The sequence below is a fragment of the Prionailurus bengalensis genome, chromosome A1 (genome assembly GCF_016509475.1).
Source record: "Prionailurus bengalensis isolate Pbe53 chromosome A1, Fcat_Pben_1.1_paternal_pri, whole genome shotgun sequence".
NCBI lineage: Eukaryota > Metazoa > Chordata > Mammalia > Carnivora > Felidae > Prionailurus > Prionailurus bengalensis.
Window position 1 is genome coordinate 202,581,935 of NC_057343.1, and position 19,777 is coordinate 202,601,711.

Genomic DNA, 19,777 nt, shown 5'->3' on the forward strand with positions numbered 1-19,777 from the left:
CTTTACCAGATTTACCATGTAATCTTTAATCTCTGGAAAACTTTGATTTAACATGTCATCTAAAAGATATTACTTTATAATTTCAATGATACAGCCAGAATGCCATGCATTTTGTGGTGCCTAGAAAATTACAAATATCTCTGTGTATTTAGGTAAGAGTATCCTTTCATATCTATTTTATTTGTGTTTTTAACTGTATAAAGAAAAACATGAAGAAATGTAATAACATATTGTTCACAATTTGAAATTGTATTGAATTTTATATGAGTATTAAACACAAGAATGTCTGTTTTTGTAATCAGATATGTCTCCTTTTAGGTTTATCTCTTACTATTAAATATACCTTTTTAAAAATAAGGATTCTTATTAAGATTTAGAGATGATTGCATTTTGGCTTATTTCCAACGACTTGAATTTAGTAGTCTTTGTCTTATATGATACTTAAGAGAGTTTACATGCTATTTATGTTGGCTAACTCTATAATCAATTTCACAAAATTTGCTAATTTTCTTCTAAGAATTGGGCTTGAAATTCTATACTCTCAAGATGTGATGCTGTCTGTAGTATAAAATAAAATCCCCAGGGTAAAGAAATTTTAGTATGTTATAAAGATTATATTTCATTTTATAATGTCCAAAGATCCATAGAAAAAAATGTTCATAACACTTAAGAAGTATGACTTTTAAATTAGTCACATGAAATTCTAGGCATAAACATTTAAGTTAGCTCATGACCAACCTTTTCCTGCAAACAACAAATGCTAAAGTCAAATTTCAAAAGCTGTTAAATTATGAAGATATTTAAACATCTGGTTATCCATATATTTATATGGAAAGTGATTCTAGAAAAGTCAACTGTGAAGTTTTGAATTAAGGGTTGAGAATGAAATGTTATGACATGTAATTCTTTTTAAAAATAGGTGGCTTTTCTTTTTTCAATAGGTATAGATAAAAATTCACACACACACACACACGCTAGATCAAAAAATATAGCTAAATTGCATTTTTAAAGCAAATTACTTTTTCCACCCCCTACCTCAACTTCTGCCTGTGGCAATTAGTAATGTTCCGTATCTCTGAGCTTGTTTTTCTTTTTTTTATTCTACATATAAGAGAGATCACAAAATATTTTTCTTTCTCTCTGTAACTTAGTTCACTTAGCATAATGCCCTTGAGGTACAGAGGTCTAACTATGTTGTAGCAAATAGTAAATTTCATTCTTTTTTTATGACCAAATAATATTCCATTGTATGTATAAAATAAAAATATAATAAAATAAAACTATAAATTATATATAAATGTATATATACCACAATTTCTTTATCTATTCATCTGTTAATGGATACTTAGACTGTTTCTGTATCTTGGCGATTTTAAATTATGCTGCAATGGACATGGGGGTACATGTGTTTTTAAGTTAGTGTTTTCTTTGTTTTTTGGATAAATATCTAGAAGTGGAGTTACTGGATCACATGGTAGTTCTATTTTTAATTTTTTGAGAAACCTCCATACTATTTTCCCTAGTGGCTGAGCCAGTTTATATTCTCAGCAATAGTGCCTAATGGTTCTCTTTTTCCACATCCTTACCAACATTTGTCATTTCTTGTCTTTTTGATAATAGTCATTCTAACAGATGTGAGGAGATACCTCATTGTGGTTTTGATTTGCATTTCCCTGGTGATCAGTGACATTGAGCATCTTTTCATGTGCCTGTTGGCCATCTCTCTCTCTATATATATATTTTGGAAAAATGTCCTCTGCCAGTTTTTAATTGGATTGTTTATTTTTGGCTATTGAAGTGTATAAATTTTTTATAATTTTAGATATTAGCCCCTTTTCAGATATATGAGCTGCAAATATTTTCTCCCATTCAGTAAGTTGCCTTTTCATTTTGTTGGTTTCCTTAACTGTACAAAAGATTTTTAGTATGATGTAATCCCACTTATTAATTTTTGCTTTTGTTGCTTTTGCTTTTGGTGTCAGATTCAAAAAAATCATCAGTGAGACCTATGTCAAGGAGTTTCCACCTGGTTTATCCTATGAGTTTATGGTTTTAATTCTACCATTGAAGTCTTTAATCCATTCTGAGTTAATTTTTGCATATGGTGTGATGGTGGTCCAGTTTCATTCTTTTGCATGTGACAGTCCAGTCTTCCTAACACTATTTCTTGAAGAAACTATCCTTTCCCCTTTGTAAACTCTTGGTTCCTTTGTCTTAAATTAGTTAACCATATATGTGTGGATTTATTTCTGGGCTCTCTATTCTGTTCCATTTATCTGTGTGTCTGTTTTTATGGCCATACCATACTGTTTTAATTGCTATAAATTTGTGATATAGTTTGAAATCAGGGGATGTGATGTCTCCAGCTTTGTTTTTCTTCTCAATATTGCTTTGGCTATTCAGATTTTTGGTAGTTCAATACACATTTTAATATTTTTTGTTCTATTTATTTGAAAAATGCCACTGGAATTTTGATAGGCATTGTACTGAATGTACAATTGTAGACTGCTTTGAGTTGTATGGACATCTTAATATTGGTTCTACAAATCCAGAGGACAAAACATCTTTCCATTTATTTGTGTCTTCTTCAGTTCCTTTCATTAATGTCTTATAGTTTCCAATGCACAGGTCTTTCATCTCATTGGTTAAATTTATTCCTACGTATTTTATTCTTTTCAATGCAATTTTAACCGGGATTGTGTTCTTTATTTCTCTTTCTGATAGTTCATTGATAGTGTATAGAAATGCAACCTATTTTTGTGAATGGATTTTGTATCCTGCAACCTTATTGAATTTATTAATTAGTTCATTTTTTTGATGAAATCTTTAGGCTTTTCTATATATAGTAGCATGTCATCTGGAAGGAGTGACAGTGTTGCTTCTTTCTTTTGGATTTGGATGGCTTTTATTTCTTTTTATTGCCTGATTTCTCTGGCTAGGACTTCCAATACTATGCTGAATAAAGTGGTAGAATGGGATCCCTGTGTTATTTCTGTTCTTAGGGATAAGGTTTTCAGCTTTTCACCATTGAACATAATGTCTTCTGTAGACTTGTCATATATGGCTTTTATTATACTGAGGTATATTCCTTCTATACTATCTTTGTTGAGAGTTTTCAATCATAAAAATCAATGAAGAAACATTAACTTTAAAAGATGTGTTAGACCAGGTGGACTTAACAGATATATACAGAACATTCCCTTCAAAAGCAAGAGAAGACACATTCTTCTTAAATGCACATTGAATATTTTCCGGGATAGATCATATGTTAGGCCACAAAATAAATCATAATAAATGTAAGAGTATTGACATCACATAAAGCATCTTTTGCAACCATAATGTTAAGAAACTAGAATTACACAAGGAAAACTGGAAACTTCACAAATGTGTGGAGATTAAACAACATACTACTGAACAACCAATGGGTAGGAGAAGAAAACAAAAGAGAAATACACACCTAGAGATAAACAAAAGTGGAAATAAAATATACCAAAATTTGTGGGATGCAGCAAAAACAGTTCTAATAGGGAAGTTCATAGCAAGACATGCTTACCTCAAGAAATATGAAAAGTCTAAAATAAACAACCTAACTTTAGACCTGAAGGGAATAGAAAAAGAAGAATAAATGAAGCCCATTGTTAGTTGAAGGAAGGAATTAACAGATTAGAATAGAAACAAATAAAATAGAGACTAAAAATATAGTTAAGAAGATCAATGAAACTAGAGGTTGCTTGAAAAGATAAGCAAAATTGATAAACCTTTAGCTAGTCTCACCATAGAGAGACAGAAAGCACTCAAATAAATAAAATCACGAATGAAAGAGGAGATTTTTCAATTGATTCCTCAGAAATACAAAGGATCATGAGAAACTACTATGAATAATTACACACCAACAAATTGGACAACCTAGAAGATATCGATGTATTTTTAGAAACATGCAACCTACCAAAACTGAGTCATAATGAAATAGAAAATCTGAACAGACTGATTGCTAATAAAAAGATTGAATCAGCAATCAAAAACCTCCCAACAACCAAATCGAGGACCAGCTGTCTTCACTGGTGAATTCTACCAAACATTCAAAGAATTAATACCAATTCTTCTCAAATTTTTCTCAGAAAGAGAAGAAGAGAGAACTTTTCCAAACTCATTTGCATAACCCAGATAGCAAAACCAAAACCAAAACCAAAGTGGGATGCAATAAGAAACGAAAATTATAGACCAATATCTCTGATGAACATAGATGCCAAAATGCTCAAGAAATATTAGCAAACCAATTCAGCCACGCATTAAAAGGATCATACACTGTGATCAAGTGGGATTTATTCTAGGGATGCAAGGATAGTTCAACATCTGCAAATCAGTCAATGTGATACACCACATTAAAAAAAATGAAGGATAAAAATCATATGATCATCTCAAGTGATACAAAACCACATTTGACAAAATTCAACATCCATTTATGATAAAAACTCTCAGCAGAGTGGCTCTTAATTCTTGAATGTGGACACTATTATGATGTTCTTTAAGATGTTTTTCTAGTAGTGGTTGTGGCTATGAATCACAATCTCATATTATTGTTTGCTTGGCTTTCCTTATTACCTAAAGGAATTTTAAAGGCAGTAGGTGAAGATTAAGAGTCTGATATCTGGCTAAAGCAACGTTAACACATATGAGAGAATCAACCTTGGCAGAAATCACAGATTGGGCCTTATTACTCCCGTAGTTAAAAACCCTTCCAGGGGCACCTGGGTGGCGCAGTCGGTTAAGCGCCCGACTTCAGCCAGGTCACGATCTCGCGGTCCGTGAGTTCGAGCCCCGCCTCGGGCTCTGGGCTGACGGCTCGGAGCCTGGAGCCTGTTTCTGATTCTGTGTCTCCCTCTCTCCCTGCCCCTCCCCCGTTCATGCTCTGTCTCTCTCTGTCCCAAAAATAAATAAAAAACGTTGAAAAAAAATTAAAAAAAAAAAAAACCCTTCCAAATTTCCCTAGTGCCTACTGTCTACAATTTGAGTAGTGTGCACCCTTGGTAGTGTGCACAAGAGGATCTCCATGAACTTGTTTCTATCCACTGACCTGGTCTCGTTCCTCCTATTCCTCACGCTTAATACTTTGGTAATGCCAGGTTACATGTAACCCCATATGTATGTTGTTTCATGCTATTCTGCTGTACTCTTCTTCTGTTTGCTTGCAATATCCTTCCCAAAGAGTGACAGCATAACACCATTGTTAAGAGTGTGCACTGTGGAGTCAGGCATGCAGATTGATTTTAAATCTCTATCGTGGGCCTTTTGAAAGGTTCTTTACCCTCTATAAACCTCAGTTGCCTTATCTGTAAAATAAATGCAGAAGTAACCCATAGGTGAAATTATGATTGTGACGGGATTAGTAAGGGCTGAGCACAAAATATGGGGTCAGTAAATATTAGCTTCATAAGTAATTTATTAAGGAATCTTTGGGATATAAAATGAGTTTTTGCTCTAACAATTAATGCTAACTCAGCTCTAGTGGACCATCCTTTCCTCAATGTGTAATATGTTCCCTTAAATGTGCCATCTTAGTCCAATTCTACAGCTTTTTATTAACCTGTATTTATTCAAACAATCTCATTTAAGTTCTTGAGGCTCAGTGCTGTTTGTTTAACAACTTTAATTTCATATTTTTTTCCAACCCCCTTAAGACAGGATAATTCAAGTCAAAAGGTGAGGGTAGTAGTTTGTTTGTGTTTCTTCTCTCGTACATATATGGACACACTCACCCCCTCTTCCATGAGTTTCCTACTCTATTCTTGGCAAGAGAAGACAAGGCTGTAGTCTTGCAGTCTCCTGCTGGGCTGACTATATTGCTTTTCTAGCTTGTTTTTTTTGTGGGCTTGGTGTGGACAGATGTTTCTAACAACTCGCTGAAGAGAAGTGCTTCCTGAGCAACTTCCTAACATTTTCTGGCTGTCCCCTCACCCACCCAGCCAGACATCGCAGGTCATATGCCTCTGATGAATGTGCCTCTTTGCTCCATGTTGTGTTGTCACACCTGGAGTATAGTATACAATCCCATCTAACTTCCAGGGCTTCATGGCACCATCTACTGTCACCCCATTTCTGGGCTTATTGTAACCTTCAGGATCCTGCGTACTATTTCCTGGGCAACTTATAACAAGAGTGAAGGGAGTGGTATTGGACATCAATATGGCGGTATGGGGTGTTCCCATTCTAGAAATGCCTCATTATGACATCTGTCCCAATCCTCTTTTCAGATCCAGTACATAAATTTATATATAACCAAGTGACTTTGGGGCCCTTTTACCCTTGGCTTGAAAGAGAAAGGTACTTCTCTTTTACAAGGAGTATATAAGAGAAAACTGCCCTGCTTCATGAGCACCGTAATTCATCAAGAGGCAACATTTTTGCCTTAGGTGGACAATGGTTGAAGTAAAGATGGTATTGTGAAATAGCTGCCATCTCAGGAGGTCCTGCGGAGAGGTGGCTGCTTCCAATAGCCGGTGTTTCTTTTTGAATTTGTAGCTTAGAGTACTTAAAGCCTGATATTCTTACCCATTGTCCTTAGAATACAATTCCATTCTGAGCATATAATATTATCTTCTTACATTTTTATTTTCTTTATCTGGGCATAATATTATCTCAGAAGTCTTACCTAAGTCCCAAATTTGATTAAAACGTTTTCTTCTCTTTGCTTCTATATCACCCTTGACCTTAGCACTTAGCACCATATATACTGGATATTTTATTTTCTCTGTTTCGCCTCGTATTTCAGCTAGTGTTCCAGCAGGAATGACAGAACCCAAGTAATCTTTGACTGGCTTACTGTGGGTGCATTTTGCCTTAGTCTTGTGCTTCTTACCTCTCTCCTTTACTGCCCTGGGCTTCTGTGATGTCTTTGCATCAAATGGCTGTGGTCACCTGCCAGCACTAAACGCATATGCAACCTGAATTTTCTTGAAATTAATTCCAGTGCAGTTGCCCTTAATCAATGTGCACTGGAGCTGATAGATAAGTGCTTCCCCCTTTTGACCATTGGGGCACACAGTTCTGAAATGCATTTTATAAGGCTTCTGAAATGATCCCTGCATGGTTGCATCCCTGATCCTGTACATCTACTACCCAGAATCATATTCCCATGCAAACTGCTAATATTCAGGTCTTCATCCATGGCTGTGATTTTTGGAGAAAACTCAGGTGAGACACTATATTATGTTAAAATAATTGAATGTTGGAATTATCCACCACCATTACATTGTAAGCTACTTTCCTATCTTAGCACCATAACTGCATTTCATCAATCTTTGTTGAATTAACATCATTTACAACTTGCTCTTTTTTTAAGTTTATTTATTTTGAGAGAGAGAGAAAGAGAACACAAGTGGGCGAGGGGCCGAGAGAGAGAGGGAGAGAGGGAATCCCAAACAGGTCCTGTGCTATCAGCACAGAACCTGATGCAGGACTCGAACCCATGAACTGCGAGATCATGACCTGAGCTGAAATCAAGACTTGGACGCCTAACCGACTGAGCCACCCAGGCGCCCCACAACTTACTCTTTCCAAAAAAATGTTAAACAAATATTATCATCTTATAGCCTATATAAAGACCAGGTTCAAATGATCATATCCATAGTCCTTGAAAAGCTAAATTTCAGATTTCTGCAAACATTGAATAGAAAAGATTTCTTGAAAATATTTGAACTCTGCATGAATTTAGAATATCTTACAGTGTCAGAAGTCTATCATACAGATTTACCTTAATTAACAAGAATTTATTTCCTACTGTGTTTAGAAGATGGAATTAGATATCTTGAAGTGAAGAAATGAATTCCTTGATCTGAAGGGCTTAGGGTCTATGAAAGAGAGGCAAAACCTGGCGTGTTAAATCCCTGGGGAGCAACACCAGTGAACGTGTCAGAATACACAAAAACTGTGGTATTAATTAAAATCTGTGCATAAAGAGGATATCAAATTCTTTTAAGTTAGTATGAGATCATCCACTTTATATTACAATTAGTGAATAGATCAATTGGTCTGTTTATTTCTATCAAATGTCCTGTCAATGTCCCTTTATAAACTATTCAAAACCTCCTCTGGTCATTTATAAGTCAAAAATTATGTTTTTCTAAAATAGAAGTTACTCTCTTCAGCACCCAGTGATATAACTTTCTAGATGGAAAATGAATACATTAAAAGCATATCTCTGTAATCTGACTTTTCTATATTTCTACGTAAGTTGAATACTGGACACATTGTTAAGATTTAATAATTCATCAGATCCAAATGATGAATGGCACATTTACCCCATTGCTTTGCTAGCTCAATGAATGTGTCGTGCTTGATGTATAAATAAAATAATCTATCTTTAAGATAAAATATTAAGCACATGCTGAGCACTTATAAACATACCAGAAAAGTATTGTAAAAGAAACTGCTCTGAAAGTATAGATTTTAACAGCACATTGTTCATTCCCCTTATTTGTAAATGGGAAGATGCAGGTTTAGTTGAGTGACAGGGCACATGGTAGTTTTAGAGCTTATGTGATTCTCAAATAAGAATTCTGAAAATGGGAAAAGTGTTCTGTATTATTACAGAGGGGGAGTGCCATTGTCACATAAACAAAGGAAAACGTGGTAGTAATTTAAATGAGTTACATACTTGACAGCTTATTCCTTTACCAGATTTCCTTATTCTTTCAATATTAAAATAAAGAATAGATTTTGCTTACTTTGCTTTTTGAAGTAGGACATCTATTTAGTAGAATCTCATGATTACAAATACATACATTTTCCTACATACAAAAAATTTTTAATGTGATATTTTATAGCTAATTTAAAAGACGTAAGTTCTAAATAAAGCAATTAAAGTATGATAATATGGTTTTCAGTTGTATTTTGGCTGGCGTGCAAATATGTTACTCAGCCTATATTTATGGGTTTTTAAAAGTTATTCAAATGAGGGCACTTGGGTGGCTCAGTCAGTTAAGCGTCCAATTTCGGTTCAGGTCATGATCTCATGGTTCGTGAGTTCGGGTCCTGTGTTGGGCTATGTGCTGACAGCTCAGAGCCTGGAGCCTGCTTTGCATTCTGTGTGCATCTTTCTCTGCCCCTCCCCCACTCGTGCTCTGTCTCTCTCTGTCTCTCAAAAATGAATAAACATTAAAAAAAACCCACTTTGAATAAACTATAAAAAAAATGAATGATTTGTACACAGGACTGTTTTTGTACCAAGAAGATCCATTTCACTTCTTTAAAGTAAGTCTTTCACCTTTTCCCAATACATTCAAATTCTCTGGAAAAAATACAGTGAAATATTTTAATAATAACCTCTGGAATTGACAAAATTCTTTTATTAGAGAGCAAAAAGAAAATTAAACCAGGAATATCAGTAATGAATAATGAATAATGAGTAAGGAAGAAATTACCTATTAAAAAGGTGGTGTTTGATGAAAGCATCTCTACTAAACTAGATAATTCAATGACTTTGTTTCCTCCAATCCATTTTTACTAGTTATCTAGAACTCTATTTTAGGAAAGCAAGAAAGAAGAAAATTTCTCCTCGGTAGGGATCCTAATTCAGATTTTTTAAAAAGTTTATTTGTATTATTTTTGAGAGGCAGAGAGAGACAGAGAGCCCAGGCAGGGAAAGGACAGAAGGAGAGTGAGACACAGAATCCGAAGCAGACTCCAGGCTCTGAGCTGTCAGCATAGAGTCCAATGCCGGGCTCCAACCCACTAACTGTGAGATCACGACCTGAGCTGAAGTCGGACGCTTAACTGACTGAGCCACCCAGGCGCCCCAACCTGGAATCCTAATTTAGAAGAAACGCATGATTATATCTAATTTATAACTATTTCATGGAGATAACTATTCCATGCTATTTCATGACATTCAAAAATGCCTATTTGTGACAAATATAACATACTATATATCATACATATCATACAATATTTTTTTTAAGATTTTATTTTCAAGTAATGTCTATACCTAACAGGGGGCTTGAACGTACAGCCCCAAGATCAAGAGTCTCCTGCTCTACAGACTGAGCCAGCCAGGAGCCCCTGTTATCATAAAATATTTCAATATGCATATAATCTTTGCTCCTTATCTTTATTTAATATAATCTAGAAGCTATGATTTTAAGTCACTTTAAACCAAGTACTCTAAAAAAGCACATACAGACTGACTTCCAGTTGGGAGAAATCTACTTCATCAAAGGACCCGCATATTCTGAATTTATTTTGGAGGTGGAGGATTCACTCAGGAGAACTGGCCCAGCCTTGATTTTTAAGCATTGCAATTCCAATTACAGCATCATCTGCTGTAATTCTGGATCAGCCACTAGCTGACTATCTGACCTTGGACAAGTCCCTTGACCTTTTTGTGCCTCAATTTTCTAATCTGTAAACATAGAGACACTAATATTTGGGTGGATTAAAAGTGTCAATGCCTGTAAAGTGCTTGGTGCAGTGCTGATGCATTCTGAGCACTGAATACCTGCTAACTTTATTAACATCACAGTCATGCCAATGTCTTGTGCTTTACCCTCTCCCAAATTTAGAAGGTACTTTCTTTCTTGTTTCCTAGAATAGAAGCTAGAATCGTCAGTACAGGCTTAAATTAGGAATATTTTTTATGCTACTGATCAAAGACTAGGATTCTGTATTATATGTAAGTCCTATTAAAAAAAACAAGAAACATAACCAAAATTTTGATATCAAGAGATGGCCTGCATCAGCAATAACCCATTTTTTTGACATGATATCGCCTTCTTATTTTCTTAAAGTTTTGAGATAGATAGATAAGTGGAAGTAGGAGTGAGGACAGGTATAAAATGTGAATAATTAGTAAAGTATATAGAAATAGGGGAATGGGGATCCAGTGCAACTGTAAATGTTTTTCTCCCTCTAAGGAACCCCAAAACATAGAGAATTGCATGATGTCTATTAGCTTTGAATAAGACCAGATATGTCCGTTGGTCTTGTGTTCCTAGTTAGGGATCCATTCCCTGGAGAATAAAAAGGAGGATTCCATGACCTCTGGATCACATTCTGTTCCAGTTATAGGGATACGTCTTTTACTTTCCTGGTAAAAAGTCTGCCCACCACTGAGATGAATACTAACGTAAAGACAAAACCAAAAGAAGACACTATCCCTGTGGTTGAAAAGCTAAAAGTGTAGTTGATAACACCTATAGATAGCAATCAACTAGAAACCAAAATACCAGTGTGTAATCATGTGATAGATTGTGTGGATATGTACCATGGGGGATACTGGAATGTAAAGAAAAGACTTCTGAGCCTTGGGTTTCTCATCTATAGAAGGTAGATACTAATGTTCATATCACAGGGCTGTTAGGAAGATTAAAGTGTAACAGGATATGTTATAATGAAGAATTGGGCATGTTAGATGTCCCTAATAAATGTTGATTAAGACATCGAGGCTTGAAGTAATTAAAAAATATTTTTCTATACATTTATATGGAGATCTTATTAGGTGCCAGATGGTGAAGATACAGAGGTGAAGTAAACGAAAGTTGGTTTTACTTACATGGAGCTTAAATTGGGAAAGAAAGAAAACAATTACATAAATATATAGAATATATCAATGATATGTTAGTAGACAATAAAATAATAGAGTAATGTTTTAGAAAAGAAGTTACAGTGAAACCATGGATTGCGGGTAACTTGTTCTGTGAGTGTTCTGCAAGACGAGCAAACATTTCTAATAAATTTTAACTTGTTAAACGAGTGATGTCTTGCCATACAAGTAGTATGTGATGCTGAATGTCACATGATGCAACTGAGCCAATAGTTCTTGAAATTCGCTTTGATATTCAAGTGCTTTGGCTTACAAGCATGTTTCTGGAACGAACTATGCTCACAAACCAAGGTTTACTTCAAATTGGGTGTACTTTGAAGGAAGTCCACACAAAGGAATATTACAGTTGAATGCTGAATGAGAAGAAGGAACTAGGTACATTCTTATTATATGTTCCTCCAAAGATGAATTTAAAGATTTCTGGAAGTCTTTAATGAGCATATGTTAGTTAACCCAATGCTACTTCAAGATTACTAATATTCACTTTCCCAAAATATATATACATTCCATGATTTCAAGAAGCCTGAACATGAGCCTAATGCTTCCTCAGGGAATCTCATTTTTTTTGAGGGTTTATTGTGTGTGTTTTACAAAATGCAATTATTGCTAACCTGTTTGATTTCCTATTTGAAATGATTATTCCATGCAATTGAACTGTCATCACGATGACACTTTTCAGAATGTTAAGCTCTATTGACTAACATGATGTCTTTATTTCTCAACAATCGGTAGCACTTTATCTGAAGGTGCCCTGGCCATAATACAGGAATGAACACAGCTACAATTCTCTGTGATGCCACTCTCCCCACTATTTGTGCTTTCCTGCAGCACATCAATAAATTATTTGTATGGAATGTTGCCTTGAAATGGTCGTTTGTCTGTGGCCTTTAATTGATTTGGGGAGTTAAGAGATTGCAGAGAAGGAGGATGTGCTAAGATACACATTATAACCTGGAAGCTACATATCATGGGAGGTGATCAAGAAGCCCTGTTATGAATCCATGTTGAGTTTATAGGACCCTCCTATGTTGTGAGTGTCCTCATATAAACGTGTCAGAGAGTTTCTAGGGTTTTCACCAGATTCTTCTGCAATAATGACATATATGGAATATTTAAATACGTGATTGAGTTTAAGAAGTTTGTGAAGAGGCTCCCTTTACAATATTGAATAAATGGTCAGATTATAAGAATAATACAAATATCTAAGAATTTTCTGAACAAGATTGTTAGAAGGCAACTGGCCAACATGTTTGAGTAGGTTTATCATCACTCAATAAATTACTCCATAATAAATTACTCAATAAATTACTTGTCTACATAGCACTGTCCTTCTGAATAAGGTAGTATTTCAAGATAGGCCTTGGTATCTCCTTCTAGACATAATTGAGAACATATGATGCAAATAAGAATGTAACATGAATACTGCTTTATATGTCCTTTGGGTAAATCTTTATTACAAATGTCATGCAACTCTGTTCCTGGCCCAAAGTCAGTTCCAGTTTCCAGAATGCATATGTTTTGTCAATTTTCAACATTGACCTGCTGCAAAGTTGCTTTTCCACTGGGTACTGAATACCAGAAAAAATAACACAAAGCATTTTGGGAGTGGGCTTCTACTTTTTTCAATGACACCAGAACTTTCAAGTGAAGAGAGCCTTGGGTCTCTGAAGAACCAAACTGCTGAAGTAGAAGGTGAAGAATGTCTACACCTACTAAGAAAATAGAAAGTTAGGATTATGAATGAGTATACCCATATGTGTTAATAGATTATGTCACCAGGAGAAGAGGAAACTTGTATTTGCCTGGAAGGCTTAGTTTTCAATCATTTATCCCCCTTGGATTCCTGCATCCACATGACATAATGGCTTAGGGTTAGTCCAGTTCAAAATCAGGTTAGCAGAAATAAGTGGTCATTGATGGAAGATTTGAGATTTCTTGCCTCTCATTACTTAATAAGAAAGGAAATTTTTTTCAATGTTTATTTATTTTGATAGCGAGAGAGCACATGAGCAGGGGAGGGACAGAGAGAGGGAGAGAGAAATTCTCAAGCATGCTTCCCTCTGGGGATTGATGGGCTCAATCCCATGAACTGTGAGATCGTGACCTGGGCCAAAACAAGAGTCAGATGCTTAACGGACTGAGCCACCGAACTGCCCCAGGAAATGTTTTAAAAAATATTAAAACCTTCATATTTTATATATGTGGTAGTACAATGATTAAAAGGACTGAAATTTAGTTGAAATAGGGCTATGTTAAAATTCCAGTTGTGACATTTGTTAGCTGGGTGACTGACAATGGATAGGTTGTCCAACCTTTTAAAGTTCAGTTTCTTTACAACCCAGAAAGAGACATATCTCACAAGAATATGATAATTAAAATAAAGTAATATATCTAGAAGTACTTAGTACAATTCTGAGTATATTTGGATGTTTAATAGATGGTAGTCATCAAACGATCTTTGGCATGTAGAAAATGTGTTGGAATGATGGCTACTCAATTTAATTCACATATAGCAGCTTCTTGTGATAAAATTCTTCCTTTCTCTGTGTGACTTATTTCACTTAGCATAGCACTCTCCAGTTCCATCCATGTTGCTACAAAAAGCCATATTTCATTCTTTCTCATTGCCATGTAGTATTCCATTGTGTATATAAACCACAATTTCTTTATCCATTCGTCAGTTGATGGACATTTAGGCTCTTTCCGTAATTTGGCTATTGTTGAAAGTGCTGCTATAAACATTGGGGTACAAGTGCCCCTATGCATCAGTACTCCTGTATCCCTTGGGTAAATTCCTAGCGGTGCTATTGCTGGGTCATAGGGTAGATGTATTTTTAATTTTTGAGAAAGACACACACCATATGTTATCACTCTTATGTGGATCCCGAGAAACTTAACAGAAGACCATGGGGGAGGAGAAGGAAAAAAAAAAAGAGAGGGAGGGAGCCAAACCATAAAATACTCTTAAAAACTGAGAACAATCTGAGGGTTGATGGGGAGTTGGGGGGGTGGGGGTGGGTGATGGGTATTGAGGAGGGCACCTGTTGGGATGAACACTGGGTGTTGTATGGAAACCAATTTGACAATGAATTTCGTAGTAAAAAAATTCTTCCTGACATTTAAAAAAATTTTTTCCTAAGTCTATCTGTCTTTCTCTCTCTCTCTCTACACACACACACACACACACACACACACACACTTCTATTTTACATTCTGCTTTCCTCATGGTGGGACAGGCATAGCAGCTTCCTAATGTCATCCTGTGCTTCTCCGACTTCTGTCTTTCTCTCAAATCCATCTTCCATGCTGATTGCTTCACTTGCCTCAAACACAATTCTTGTCTCCTATTTTATTTTTCCTGTCTCCTATTAAAAATTTTTTTAATGTTTATTTATTTTTGAGAGAGAGAAAGACAGAGCATGAGTGGGGGAGGGGCAGAGAGAGAGGGAGACAGAATCGGAAGCAGCTCCAGGCTCGGAGCTGTCAGCACAGAGCCAGTCGCGGGGCTCAAACCCACGACCCATTAGATCATGACCTGAGCTGTAGTCGGATAATTAACCGACTGAGTCACCCACGCAGCCCTCTTGTCTCCTATTTTAAAAAGTCACTATCTTCTCATTTATTACCACATAAAACCCACATTTTTCTTGTTATTGTTCAACGACACCGTCATACCCTCCGACTGCCAGTGAGCAGCTACAGTCAGCCTGTAGTCTGTGTTAACTTCAGAGTCACCTACTTCTCCATTTTCTGACACTCTTTCACACAGCTTACTTCTCTTAGCTCCACTCAAGCCATGCTCTGTGTTGCTGAGAACATTCCTACAAACTATTCATACTGCCTGGAATCTTTCCTAGCATTCTATGATTCTTTCTTCTGAATCTTTGTTTGTGTATTACTTAAGAAAAATCACCTTCTACCTTTGTTCTACCCTATTGCAGATTGGGTTCTCAAAAGCTAACTTTAACATGAAGGTTAATGTGCAGGATGTATATTAAGAAGTGCCCTTGGAACCAATTCCTGTAGAATGGAGGCAAAAGAAGCAGGACTGGGTGAAGGGAGAAAAGGGTGCACAGCAGGCTGATCCCATTGGGGACTCTGGGGCTAAAATTACCTATCACAGTTGTCCTGCCATGGGCTGGAATGGTCTGGTCTTTACAATCTTGCTTTGATCTATCAGTTAATGTGGCCCTCTCTCTGAAGGGTGTGACCTTGGTCAAGGTGGTTTTCTGCAGCTGAGACAATGCCTGAAAGGACAATAGAAGAATGCTGTTTGCTAACAGCACTGTCAATGACTGAAGAAGGATGTGGGCAGTGGGTCCCTTTATATATGAGATACCCATAAAAAAAAAGCTAGCTAATTGACCTAAACAACATGACCTTAGTGTTTTGTATCTTCTACTGACCAGAATCACTCCACAGTATCAAAGACAGGGGCCTGTGTCCCTTGCTAGAGAACAGAGACCCACCCCCCCCCCCCCATTGCCAGCAATCTGTGCGGTGAATCGTGAGCAAAAGAGTGGGTTTTATTCTGGAAAATGACCCTCTTCATGTCTTGTGGACTGGTCAAAGAAGCAGCAGGGTTATCACTGAATAACAAAGATCTTCTGTTCACAGTCATGGATTTTAATACTTATTTAAATGCCAAAAGAAAATCCACAAAGTTTAGGGACATAAATCAGAAGTTCATTTTTCTTATGAACTCTGCCTTTGCCCTAACAGACCCCAGATCATCACACAATCACAGTTCTCCCTCCAGAATAACATTGCTAACAAGGATTTAAAATAGCTTTTTTGAGAGCCTTCACCTTCTCAAGGATACTCATCACACTGATTTCTCAATAGTTTGAATCTCTGTATTCTCTCTGAATTCAAACATCTTATAGTGACCTTTTCTGTCAGACAATTAAGTGTATTTATCTGAAGCTGAATGCAAGCATGGAGAACAGTCCTCTACTCAAAAACTCTACTGGCTGTTCACTCATTTTAAAAAACCTCACACCTCCCGTGTTAGGTTTCTAATTCTTTAATCAAATAATACCAGATGGTTGTAGTTGGTGCCAATGATTTATCATGTTTTGTCATTATGACCTTCTCATTTCAACAGATTCAATAAATATTTATTACAGGGCACTGTGCTAGGGACACAGGGTATACAAATATAAACATAACACAGATGCTGGACATTTATTGAATTGAATTTGTGAAGGCAGTTTTAAGTTTGTAAGAGAAATAAGGTATATATCAAATAGCTATAATTCAAACGAGGATGCTATTGTTGTTGACGAAGGGATCGGTCAAGGCTTCACGGAGGCGATAGCATTAACGTTTGGCCTAAAGCATAGGTGGTGACTTATGTATTTATTCCTTCATTTATTCATTTATTTAAATGTCACAGGTGAGTAATGTTCATTATAACATAATTAGGAAGTACAGAGAAGCTAAAATAATAATAAAGTAAAAAGTATGCACAACCTCACTATTCACACTTTGTTAATCTGTTACCTGATTTATGCCTGTCTGACAAAACTATGTCAAATGTTTACTCAAATCAGGTGACCTTCGTCAACCTTACTGATGATTTGGTACTAAACCACAATTCAGAGTTACGGCCAGTTTTACTTTTCCTTATTATGATCATAGCTGGTCCCACATGTGTTTGGATTCTAAACACAAGGTTATACATTTAATTCTAGATGTGACTCTCAAGCGAGGAGTGGGTATTGTACTGAGTTTATTCATCCGTCAGCCAAAGAGTTTGGGTCTGTGACTTTCAATGACCCTGAACTCAACTCTCTGACAAATAGTTGTCTCCCCACAAAGTATTGAAGAATCATCAAAACAAAACAAAAGTGAGACAATAATAACATGACATTTTCATATTATAATCTGGGTTGAAAGTTCACACACAAAAAGTACGTAAATAGCTAATTTCCCAAAATGCGAACACAGAATGAATAACCATAAACCACTAACGACTCTCTTTTGTCACATTTCTCAATTTATGTATTTTATTTTTTAAAGCCTCTAATTTGGAATATTAATGATATCTGACATAGACTCAGTGTCTTACAATGTTAGAGTGATTCTGCAGGCAGTGTCTCTTTAGCCTCGAAATGATTAGGTAAAAAAATGGCATTCTCTTAATTTTACATATGAGAAAAATGGAGATGTTGAAAGATCACGTGAAAATTCATTGTCAAGTAGCAAGTTACGTGTGAAACTTGGACCGGGAATCGGGTCTCTGGTTTCATTTGTAATATGCTTCAGTAGTTTTTAGATGCAAAATCAACCAATTTTCTTCTCACTTTGGAATAATGATATCTGGTGAATCATCTCAGAAGAGGAGCATTTTCATAACTCTCACCTGAATGAACTATTGTTTAAATGCTATTAGTTTTTGGCAATAGGCCTGAACTGAAGTGCTGACACATGGGAATAGAAAACCTTTTTGCTCCTTGCAGAAAACATTTATTTTTCCTGACAGTGTATCTTCAAGGTAGCTGCTGGATAGTGTTAATAAGCTCGGGAGGAAGGATCTAGAAGAGTGGCAAATATAGGTGTGAAATTCAGCTGCTCCTGATGTAAAATAAAACCCATAGGTAGCAAAGAGCCCTGAACCAAGAGAGAGTGCAGTGACTCACAGGCTTTAATAAAACACAATGTTACCTTGGAGGGTGAGGTGAAATATGCCAGTTTAACTTCAACAGTTTGCAGTGTGATTTTTCTCATTTTAAAGGAAAAAGTCATCAAGTTCACGGATGAACTTTTTGGCCATATGTTTTACAATTCCTCATGAAAAAATTGAATTCAAACTCTAATCTTATCAAAAAATATTCAACGTCTCCACGAGAACTCTGTACGTAGAGAAAATGTGTTACAAATGACAGAACAGGAGCTCTGGAAAAACAGTGCCACATGTTAAATCTTTTAGGGGTTCTAAAGTAGCCCAGAATACATTTCTGAGAGGATAAATGGCAACTTCAATTTTAGGATACAGAGAGTGATAACAAAGGTGAGTGAAGAGCTAGAAAATAGGATTTACATGGAAGAGTATTTGAATAACTTAATCGGAGAAAAAAACATGGCTAAGGGTGATAACAACTTTCAAGTGGGTTGAGTATTTTCGGATGATACTGAATTTATTTCTCAGTTTTCCTGAATCAAGAATAAATTACACAGTTTAATTTTTTTTTTAATTTTTAAATGTTTATTTTTGAGGAGGAGAGAGACAGAGCACAAACGGGGGAGAGGCAGAGAGAGAGGGAGACACAGAATCCAAAGCAGGCTCCAGGCTCTGAGCTGCCAGCACAGAGCCGGATGCGGGGCTTGAACCCACAAACTGTGAGATCATTACCTGAGCCAAAGTCAGATGCTCAACTGACTGAGCCACCCAGGTGCTCCTAAATTATACAGTTTTAAATGACAGTGTAAGAATTTCAGTAGGATGGAAGAAACAACATTTCTTCATTTGTCCAGCATCCATTGGGTGCCTAGAATTTTATAGATTCTCTGATTTGGGGTTGTAAATATGAGTGCAATGGGTCTATAATATTTCCATGCTCTCCTCAAACTCCTCCAGTGCAAAATCTTAGCCTTCCTTTAGAGTCATGTCAAGTGCTACTTTCTCTGTGAGACCTTTTTAATCCCACATAATAAAGATTGCTTTATTAAAATAGTCTGTTTCTTTTTGAATTATAAAGAAGCATTTTTATGTTTATTCCTTAAATACCTCTTGTGAGCCATACCAAGTGTGTAGGACAATGTTTGGCACAATTTGTTGAGTAATGAAGGAATTCATGATAAAAGGAATGTTTGAATGTGGGTCACAGTGAAGAAATGGAATCTCCTTATACTCACTATGTAGTACTAACTACAATGGATAAACTACATGCTTAAATTTTATATGATTAACTTCAATACAAGTGCTGTAATTAGCAAATATATATGATACCATAGGAACACAGAGGTATGAATAAGTAATTTTGACTAGAGTAAAGAGGGAGGTTTAGGATGTTTCAAAAGTTCTGTTCTGAGAACCTTTAGAAAATGCTGCCCATACAGCTGAGATGTTTAATATAACCCCAGCATTTTCTTTCTGGGGGAAATGAATATAAATTCTGTTAACACTTCAACTATGACTTTTAGGGTTAATAACACAGAAAAATCTGCAGCTTAAAG